Genomic DNA, 9,161 nt, shown 5'->3' with positions numbered 1-9,161 from the left:
TGTTGTCCCTCCTATGGCAACAATGAGCGACGTTGAAGGTGCAGGAAAAAAATCAGACACACCTCTGGCACACAAGGCTGGAAAGCCGTGATGGGCTCTGGTTGTATGTGTCTCCTGGAGTGGTGGTCGTTCCATGGCGGTTGATGTAGACAGTAGACAAGCTCAGGTCTCTGAGCTTGTGCTGCAGGCGTCGAGGCAGCCAGTGCCTTGACGGTGTGTCACCTGTCACCCTGAAGTCAGTTAGGTTGGGCGAGGTGTTTGCTGGTGGTTGCAGGAAATTGTTAGGGCACTGTGTAGCATGAAGAGGGTTTCAGACTGTCCTAGTGCAGGTGGCAGGAGGTCAGCAGGTGGTTGTTGGCATTTGCTAACAAAAAGTTACAAGAAGTTTGAAGGTTGGAGTGTGGCTCTGCTTTTGTGGCAGTGCCGACTTCAGCTTGCTTGAGCTCTGTTGGGCGAGAAGCTTGTACTTCACCATACTCCTCAGGTGAGTTCTGTTCAGGGAGCTGTTTTTCTCATGTTCACCGCTCCTATTACTCTGAGGCAGACATGTCCTCGTGCATGTTGTACTTGACGGCTGTGGGACGTCCTGTGATATTTGCAGGTTGAGCGTGCTGTCTTCCATGGCTTCTCCCAGGGCTTGGCTGGTCTGTGAGGCTTTGATCACATGTCTGCTCCTTGCAGGACTCTGATCTGTTATGTGAGGTTGTTTACCTTTTGTTTTCAGCTCCATGGCCTAGGGCTAAGGAGATGATACTCTTGATCAGCCTGGTGTGGCTGTAACTCTGGCTTGGGTCATGTGTCATTGGTCCTCTTCTCTCATTGTCCAGTTGCGTTTGGCTCTGGTGTTGTCAGTTGTCAGCAGCCATGATGGCTTGTCAGTCTTTTGGGTCTGCCGTCTGGGAGGTTAAGCAGAGCATTTGCAACATTTTGACACACTTGTAGTGAGAGACTAATGCATGACCCTAAAGAATTCATAGGTAGTGAACAAGCTAGGAATATAACATCCAACTGGTTGTTTCAGGCATAGCTTGCTAGTGAAGCGTGTCTTCTATGCTCACGATCTTAGCTATGGATGCTAGGATGCTAAGATTTGTGTGGTTTTGAGAATGTTTCTGAAAAGCGTAAGCCGAGATTTAATACGTGACCTAAGATGGTTCTTATGGTCAATTATTTCTCAGAATCTCCTGATGGCTCACAACAGTCTAGATCCCTTACCAAGGGAAGAAGAGAAGAAAAGGGAAAAAGAACAGTTTTCCTATTCAGATTGTGTTTATAACTAGTGCACAGAACTATAGTTATGAATACTTGAGTAGCAGAGTCATAGGACTTAGTGCACTTGTTGGGAATAAACAAAATCAAAAATAAAAAGTGTCTCTGGTTCCTTTCGGGCTCTCTGGGCCAACAAATACCTCACTAGAACATAGGGGTAAATGTAAATAAATCAAACAGATGAAAGAAATAATAATAAATGTAAAAAATGTATTGGGAATAAGCAATAGCACTAGCGATTAACCATTAGATTAGCTTTGGAAATCACTCTGTAGTTGGTCACAGCTGCAGCATGTTCAGGACCACACCCTGTGTTTGTCCCTCATGAAATTTAGTCAACGTGCTATTGGAAAATCTCAATAAATCCAAGAATTCTTCTTTAGCTAAACAGTTTACATTTAATCAAATCTAGATTTAATTAAAACAATTACTGCAAATTTAGCTGAACAGCGTTCAGGAAGGGAGGCACCTAAGTTAGGGTGACCAAACATCCTGTTTTCCCAGGACATGTCCTGTTTACACGTCATGTCCTGGCTGTCCTGGTTGTTTTTTATAAAGTGATGAAAATGTCCTGGTTTTCATTGTTTTTCATTGGGCCATTAAATTGACCGGCACTAGGGCACTCTGCACCTGCGGTTCTGCATGTGACGTAATCCCTGAGAGGCTGCCGTGTGGGCGGCTCTCTTTACACTCACAACGAGCGAGCAGACAGCCATCCGAGCACTTCTGCCTGCAACATGCCGAAGCGCAAATGCATATTTACAGATGAGTTACAGAAGAAATTCCTCACTTACTCTCCCGTTCGGGACAAGTGGGAGGCTGTGTGCACCGTGTGCAAAGCTGGCACATATGTTTCGGTGTCCAATGGGGGTGCCAGTGATCTCAAAGCTCACATGGACACCGAAAAACATAAAAAAGCGGTGCAAGGTGAGAGTAGCTCAAAAAAGTTGACGGAGTTCTATGTGAGACCCGGGAAATCAGAGGAGGCGTGAATGCAGCGTTGGGTGCATTGTCATTTCATACAGTGAAACACCACAACAGCTCCAGGTCCATGGATTGCACTAGTGCATTGCTAAAAAAGGCATTCCCAGATTCTGACACTGCCAAAAAGATTAATAATGGCCGCACTAAGACCGAAGCCATTGTAAATGGTGTTTTAGCGCCCCACTCTGTTGAAGTCACACATGAAGCACTGAAAGAAATCCAGTACTGTGGTATTTGTACAGACGGAAGTAACCACGGAGCAGTAAAAATATTCCCGATCGTAATCCAGTACTTTGATTGGAAGAAGGGCGGTGTGCAAACAAAATTAATTGAGGTGAAAGACACACCTAATGAGACAGCAGAAACTGTTGCAAATTATCTCACTGAAACACTGGCAAAAAAACAATTTGTCTAAAAAATGCATTGCATTTACTGGAGACAATTGCAACACAAATTTTGGTGGAATCCGATGTGATGAAGGGGGAAACAATGTGTTTGCAAATTTGAAGAGGTTGCTGCAGAACAAGACTCTGATTGGAGTGGGTTGCCCAGCACACATATTGAATAATTGTGTTCATCAGAGGGCAGACACAATAGATGTTGACCTTGAGAATATCATGTTTAAAATCTACAAGTACTTCCACATTTACACTGTGCGCACTGAGAACCTGAAGGAGTACTGTGATTTTGTTGGCACTGAGTACAGGAGGATGCTTTCTCACAGCAAGACAAGGTGGCTGTCATTGTTCCCAGGCATTGAGAGGATGCTACAAATGTTTCCAGCTTTAAAGGCATTCTTTCTGTCACAGCAAAAGCCACCCATAGTGATCAAGAAGTTTTTTGAAAACGACTTCAGTGAGATCTACCTGTGGCACATGCACTCACTCATGTCTGTGTTCCACACCTACATTCAACAAATGGAAAAGGAGAACAACTCCATCATGGAGGTGAAGAAAATATTAAACAGCATCCACAACATTCTTCTTGCACGTAAGAGCAACAATTTCATGTACCTTAAAGTTAAGGGACAACTGGCAGAAAATCGCAGAGATGGACTTGGTGAGGGCTGTGACAAGTTCTGTGCTGATGTGCAAGGCCTGTACAGTGCATGTCTGGAGTATCTGGAGAAGTGGATGACTCCCATGGAAGAGTTCTCAACATTTATGTGGACGGATATGAGTGAGTCACCAGATTGGAATGATGTGGAGGCCTGCATCAAGTCCCTAAGAGAGAAGGGGGTGCCAATTGATGATGTCAAGTGTTTTGACCAGGTCACTAATCTGAATAAATTCATAGAAAGGTGCAACAGTGATGAGGAGTTCATTGGCCTGCAGGTGCACCAGAAGTGGACCAAATACTTTGAGAAGGCCAAAAGGCATTGCATGCTACTCAGAACTACTGAAGATTGCTGAGTTTGTCTTTGCACTTCCCTCTCACAATGCAAATGTTGAGAGGGTTTTCTCACTGATGCAGAGCCAGTGGACAAAGGAGAGGAACCAGCTCTCTGTTGAGTCATTGAAGGGGATTCTATTTGTGCAATACAACTTCAAAGACACTTCTTGCAAAGACTTTCATGCTTATTTGTTAAGCAACAAAAAACTTCTGGGAAAGATCAGCTTTACAGCAAAATATAGATGGGCAAACAAGGAGGATGAGAAAGAAAAACAGGATGAAGAGGAAAACGAGGATGAAGAAGAAAACTAAAGATATAGATATTTTATATATTTTATAGATATGTTAGTTTTTGTAAGTTTGTGAGAGCTATTTTTGTTAAATTTGGATTGCTAATATAGCAGAGGTATTTTTTTAGTTATTTATTATTTATTAATTTTTCTAATACAGAAGAGACATTATTTCTATCATTATTTCATTCGTTATTTTTGAAACTTGTCATAATAAAACATGTTGAGTAACCTCTGAGAAGCCTATCTGAATTTTTGTCTTTGGTTATAGATAGTATTTTGTAATATAACAATTTTCTATCCATACAGAGGAGGCATATTTTAAATGTATTGAAATTATAAGGCATCTTTGAGTAAACTTCCAGTATCATTTGAGTATCTCATTGCCGGGCCGAGTGTCCTGGTTTTCGGTAATCAAAATATGGTCACCCTAACCTAAGTGCACATGAAATTAGCTAAGAAGAATAAGGAAAGAGCAAGTGTGAAATCAGAAACCAGGAATGCAGTTAAAGGAAATTGGTTCAGATCACTTCACACTGCATACACACAGCTGTAGTTAAAGGCTTCAAGTAAATGATGCTAACCGCTACTGTAGAAGATATTAGTTAGCTAAACCTTAGCTAGAGGGCCGCTAGGTCGTGTTAGCTTAGCTCCCTAGCCTGGTTTGTTTACAATATGATGTCACGAGGTGGAGAGTTAGTACTTCCTGTGACAAGTTGTTGTCATGGGAAGCAGTGCAAGTCAGAGCAATTCAACAGTTCATGAAGAATGTCTGCACATTTGAAACGAGTTACGCATCGAGTTAAAATGGGGCGCTTATATTTCAAGATTTTCAAAAATTTCAAAACTTAAATTCAGTAAGATGCAAATATGGTTTGACATTTGCAAATTTTTCTCATGTAAATTCTTCTCTCTACTTTAAACATCTTCTTGTACTAATTTAAAGAGTAGTTACACAGATTTGACGCGAGTCAAAACTGGTTTAAGCGCGCAGAATTCTCGTCTTGTGAACGAATACTGATGTTTCTATCGGCAAATGAAACATAGTATTGATCACCAGGTAGCTATGCTTGTAGATGCAGCTAAAGTTTAGATGAATGAGTCCCTCTGACTATAATTTCTAAGGCCTTTGCTCTGTAGAAAGGAAACCCTCATCCAAATCTCGAGCGCAGCGTTAGTTCAGTCAGGCCACGTAGGCATAGTGCTGCGACCAGCTGACATGGTCAGCTGTCAAATCGCTCCTATCACTACCATTCTCCTATTAGACACAGGACATATATACGTGGCATTACTGCTCAGTAAGTATGCTCAAACTGCTCGCAACCCTCCCTCCCTCCCCATTATATGCATGAGCATATTACTGTGCATCTTCTGGTTGTCGTCTTCTTTTGTTTCAGATCACTAAGGCTTTCAAGTCCCGGCTGGCATGGACCTCACTGCTGAGAGACACTCATCCTCATAACCAAGCTACAGTATAGACGTCCCACTGCCATATCTACACGATTACCACTGTTCGCTTTTAAAGACATTACTAAGTGTCTTATTGTCTATGTATTTCCAAGCTGATAGTTCCGGGGGGTTAATGTTAAAGCTCTTGTATATTCATTTAATTTTGGAGCAAGAACCCCCATAAGGAACCATACCGCCCAAGATTAATTGTGCTCAATAAACTTAAGTAACTTGCCAAAGTGGTTCTGTCTGAACTACATTCATATAACACTGTACTGAGATTTTTCATCAGAAACAGGTTAAGCAATACTGCAATTGGTATTTCTTCAACCAAAGCAGAATAATCAATTCTGGTACAGTTTACATGCCGCTGAGCTGAGATTTCTTTGTCAAAACAGACTTACGCTTTAATACTGAAATTAGGTTTTCTTCACTAAAATCAGATTAACTTTATACTGATACCATTTGACACATGTTAAGATGTGTTAAGACTCTCTCTGTTACAGCAGAGATGTCAATTCAAGCTATAGTTTTTTACATTCCTCTAACAAGCCAGCAACCAGCGATCTACATGCGAATCAAACGTTGTGTCAAATGTCATGTCGGAATTATCAAAGGCACACTTTTAGGTGGACGGTGGTTTAAGCGAATGGCACTAGGCCATGCTAGCTTAACCAGCTCAATCTGGTGTCACAGTGACATATCTGGAGTTAGCGTTTCCTTTGACAAGTCGTTGTCATGGAAACCAGTGCGCTGCCGTGCCAAATCAAACAGTGTATATCAAATGTGTGCATGTTTCAAAATATCCATGCATAGTCATAGACTGCCATGGGCATTTGAGGATTACACATTCATTCAAGATTTTCTTCCAATCAGTAAAATTCAAATTTTACAAATGCAGACTCCTTCTTTTCTGCGGACACACGTTTTCACCTACTTTGAAAGCTTTATGCCCTATGCTGACTAGGAACCTTTGTAGAAGCTATGTGGAAGGCATTGTGTGGGGGCAGTTCAAAGTCAATGGGGGCTTAAGAGCACTTTCTGAGGGGCCTTGTGTGTTACAGGCCTTCTGTGTCGGGTCACATGAATGGCATTGTGTGGGGGCAGGCTGTGCTGCCTAAAAGGTGACTAACTGGTGTTGGAGGAAAAGGCTCTGTTGGTGTCCTCCTTCCATTCCAGATTTGTCTGGGTCTGAGAATTCCTTTATGCTGGCTGGTAGTCTGATTGGAGGTTTTCTGGCTGCCTAGCCAGAAAGCATTGCGACTCCTTGCTGGATGTGATCCAGAACAGAGATTCTGTCTTGGTGGGTCACACCAGTCAAAGACTGCGGGTGAAATTAATGTTGCATATGTTGGCATGGACGTTGTGGTCTCCTGCAGGCTCTGATGTGAATGCAGGGATGTGTCTGGACATTTGCCTGAGGTCTTTGAGTGTCAATTCATGTGCCATTTCAGGGTTTTCCTGAATTGATCCTTTTCCTTCTGCGGCTGCAGAGGCTCTCAGGTAGCTGGCAGGTGAAGTGTTATACAGAGGGCTTTGCCTCCTCCCCCCTTTGTGCAGGGCTGGGGGGAGCTTGCGCTGCTGGTGTGAAGTCCATCAGGGTGCATCTTCCTGGTGGGGTCCATTTGCAGTTGGTCGGACTGTTTCAGTTCTTTTGGACCACAACGAGTTTGTCTCCAATGCTGCTGAATGGCTGAGTCAGTGTTTGGATTTCAGCTCTGCATGCGGATGGCCTTCAAGGGCCTTAGCTTTAGTGTCTCTTTAAATTCAAACAGTTCTTTATGTTCTTTAAGTGGCGAAGTTCAACAACTGTCAGAGCCTCCTGAAGACTGGTGACCTCCCTCAGTTGCTCCGCTCTGTCAGGGTCCTTGCATCTGTCCTGTGCCTTCTCATGAGCATGGGCTAAGGAGAAGATGAAGCTCTTTGTGCGGGTGTCAAGTGTCCGCTTGTGCTGCCGATCCTGCTGTTCCTTGCACTGCCATTGCAGGTCGTTGACTGCTTTGGCTGAAGGGTGTCCATCACATTGTTCCGCTGGGTCTCCAGGGGGTCCTGGATGGCAGGGCTGGATGTCCTAGGCAAACTGGCACACTTATGGGGACGTGAGAGAGAGAGAGATGGCACAGGCAAATCCAAGTTCATACAGAACGGCTATGTGGGCCATGTAGGGAGTGAATAGCTGAGGTGGGGGAAGCTAGTATGAGACTTAGTGCTGGTCACAACTAAGGGGTTTGAGTATCTTTGTTGACAGCTGTAAGCTGTGTTGACTGATGACTGGGCTGGTACATGTGGAGTATTACTGAGGAAAACTATTACTCAGAATACTGATGGTTCTTTTCCACAGGTTGTCACCATGAGGGTAACGAATAGAACAAACTGGTAGGAAAAAAACAATAAGATGAAATCAGAAAGGGGAAAGGAATTAAAGAGGGTTTTACCTATTTAGTTTTGCTAGGAGATATGGCCAAGCAGGTGTCACTTGTTCAAGTAATTACTGCTGTGAGCTCAATACCTAGCTTAGACTATTTCTAGGCTAACAGAGAAACAACAAATGCCTCAAGGTCAAAAGGAAAAGAAACAAAGGGAAGTGTTTCTAGTCCTTTCTGGGGCCACCAGTGCATTGGACGGTAGCCGTACTTCATGTACTCAGCACTAAGGAGTGAGGAGGGGTAGCTAAGAGATTAGGAATTAGGATATTAATAACCTATAACTCATTATACCTCATTAAGGAAACAACAGTTTCTAGAACTACTGTAATCCTATAAAGAGAGGGAAGATGGTGATGGTAAAATAACTAAAAATATGGTAAAAGCAGAAGGTCCTTTTAGCTCAAGGGAAGCTAAAGGGGAGGTGAATACACAAATTGATTTAATTAAATTTCAAATTTAATTAAATCCAACTTGGCTGAATAGAGATTCAGGCTTAAACAAAAGAAAGTGAATGAAATAAAATAAAACAAATAGAGGAGGAATAAAGTCAAAATAAAACATGAAATTAGAATTTCCTTATAGATTTAGGAATCTAAAAGGAAAGGTAAATAGACTAAATTGATTTAATTAAATTTTCAAATTTAACTAAATTCAACTTGGCTGCATAAGGATAGTCAGGTTAACAAAGTATTTGAATGAAATACAAATAAAATAGAGGAATAAGGTAAACTTGGAATTTCTTTATAGCTCTAGGAGACTAAAGGATAAAACAAATTGATTTAATTAAATTTCAAATTTAATTTAAATTCAACTTGACTGAATAGGGATATTCAGGCTTAACAAAGTGAGTGAAGGAAATAAACTAAGATAAAATAGAATAGGGAAGGAATAAAGTCGAAATAATAAAGACGACCACACACAGACACAAATGGTTTAAACCAGTGATGGGTGCCTTTTAGGCATGCCTTGTGAAGCTTCGGAACCCATGCAAATCACTTGTCTTGCATCAGTGATTCGGAGCGTGTATCAAACTGCTAAAGTCATGTGATTTCAGTAAAAGAGGCTTTGTGATGCGTCATAGCTGTTTCAAAGTGATTTGAAATGTCAATGGTTCGTCTCTAAGTCTCATGAACCCATGTCTATACATGATTTGTATATGAAATGTGTATAACACATTTAAATGACGCATTTGATAAAGGGAAGAGACATATTTAAAACTCTCTTGTTTGTCTGATATAGCCCAGCTTTCATAAATGAGTTTACTGAAATATCCTGTCTTAACAGAAACCTCATGTTTAAGGATATTAGATGATTCGTTGATCACCTTTAATTGATTACAACTTTTATTATT

The sequence above is a fragment of the Ctenopharyngodon idella genome, chromosome 5 (genome assembly GCF_019924925.1).
Source record: "Ctenopharyngodon idella isolate HZGC_01 chromosome 5, HZGC01, whole genome shotgun sequence".
In the NCBI taxonomy this organism is placed as follows: Eukaryota; Metazoa; Chordata; class Actinopteri; order Cypriniformes; family Xenocyprididae; genus Ctenopharyngodon; species Ctenopharyngodon idella.
This window is presented reverse-complemented; position numbering follows the sequence as displayed.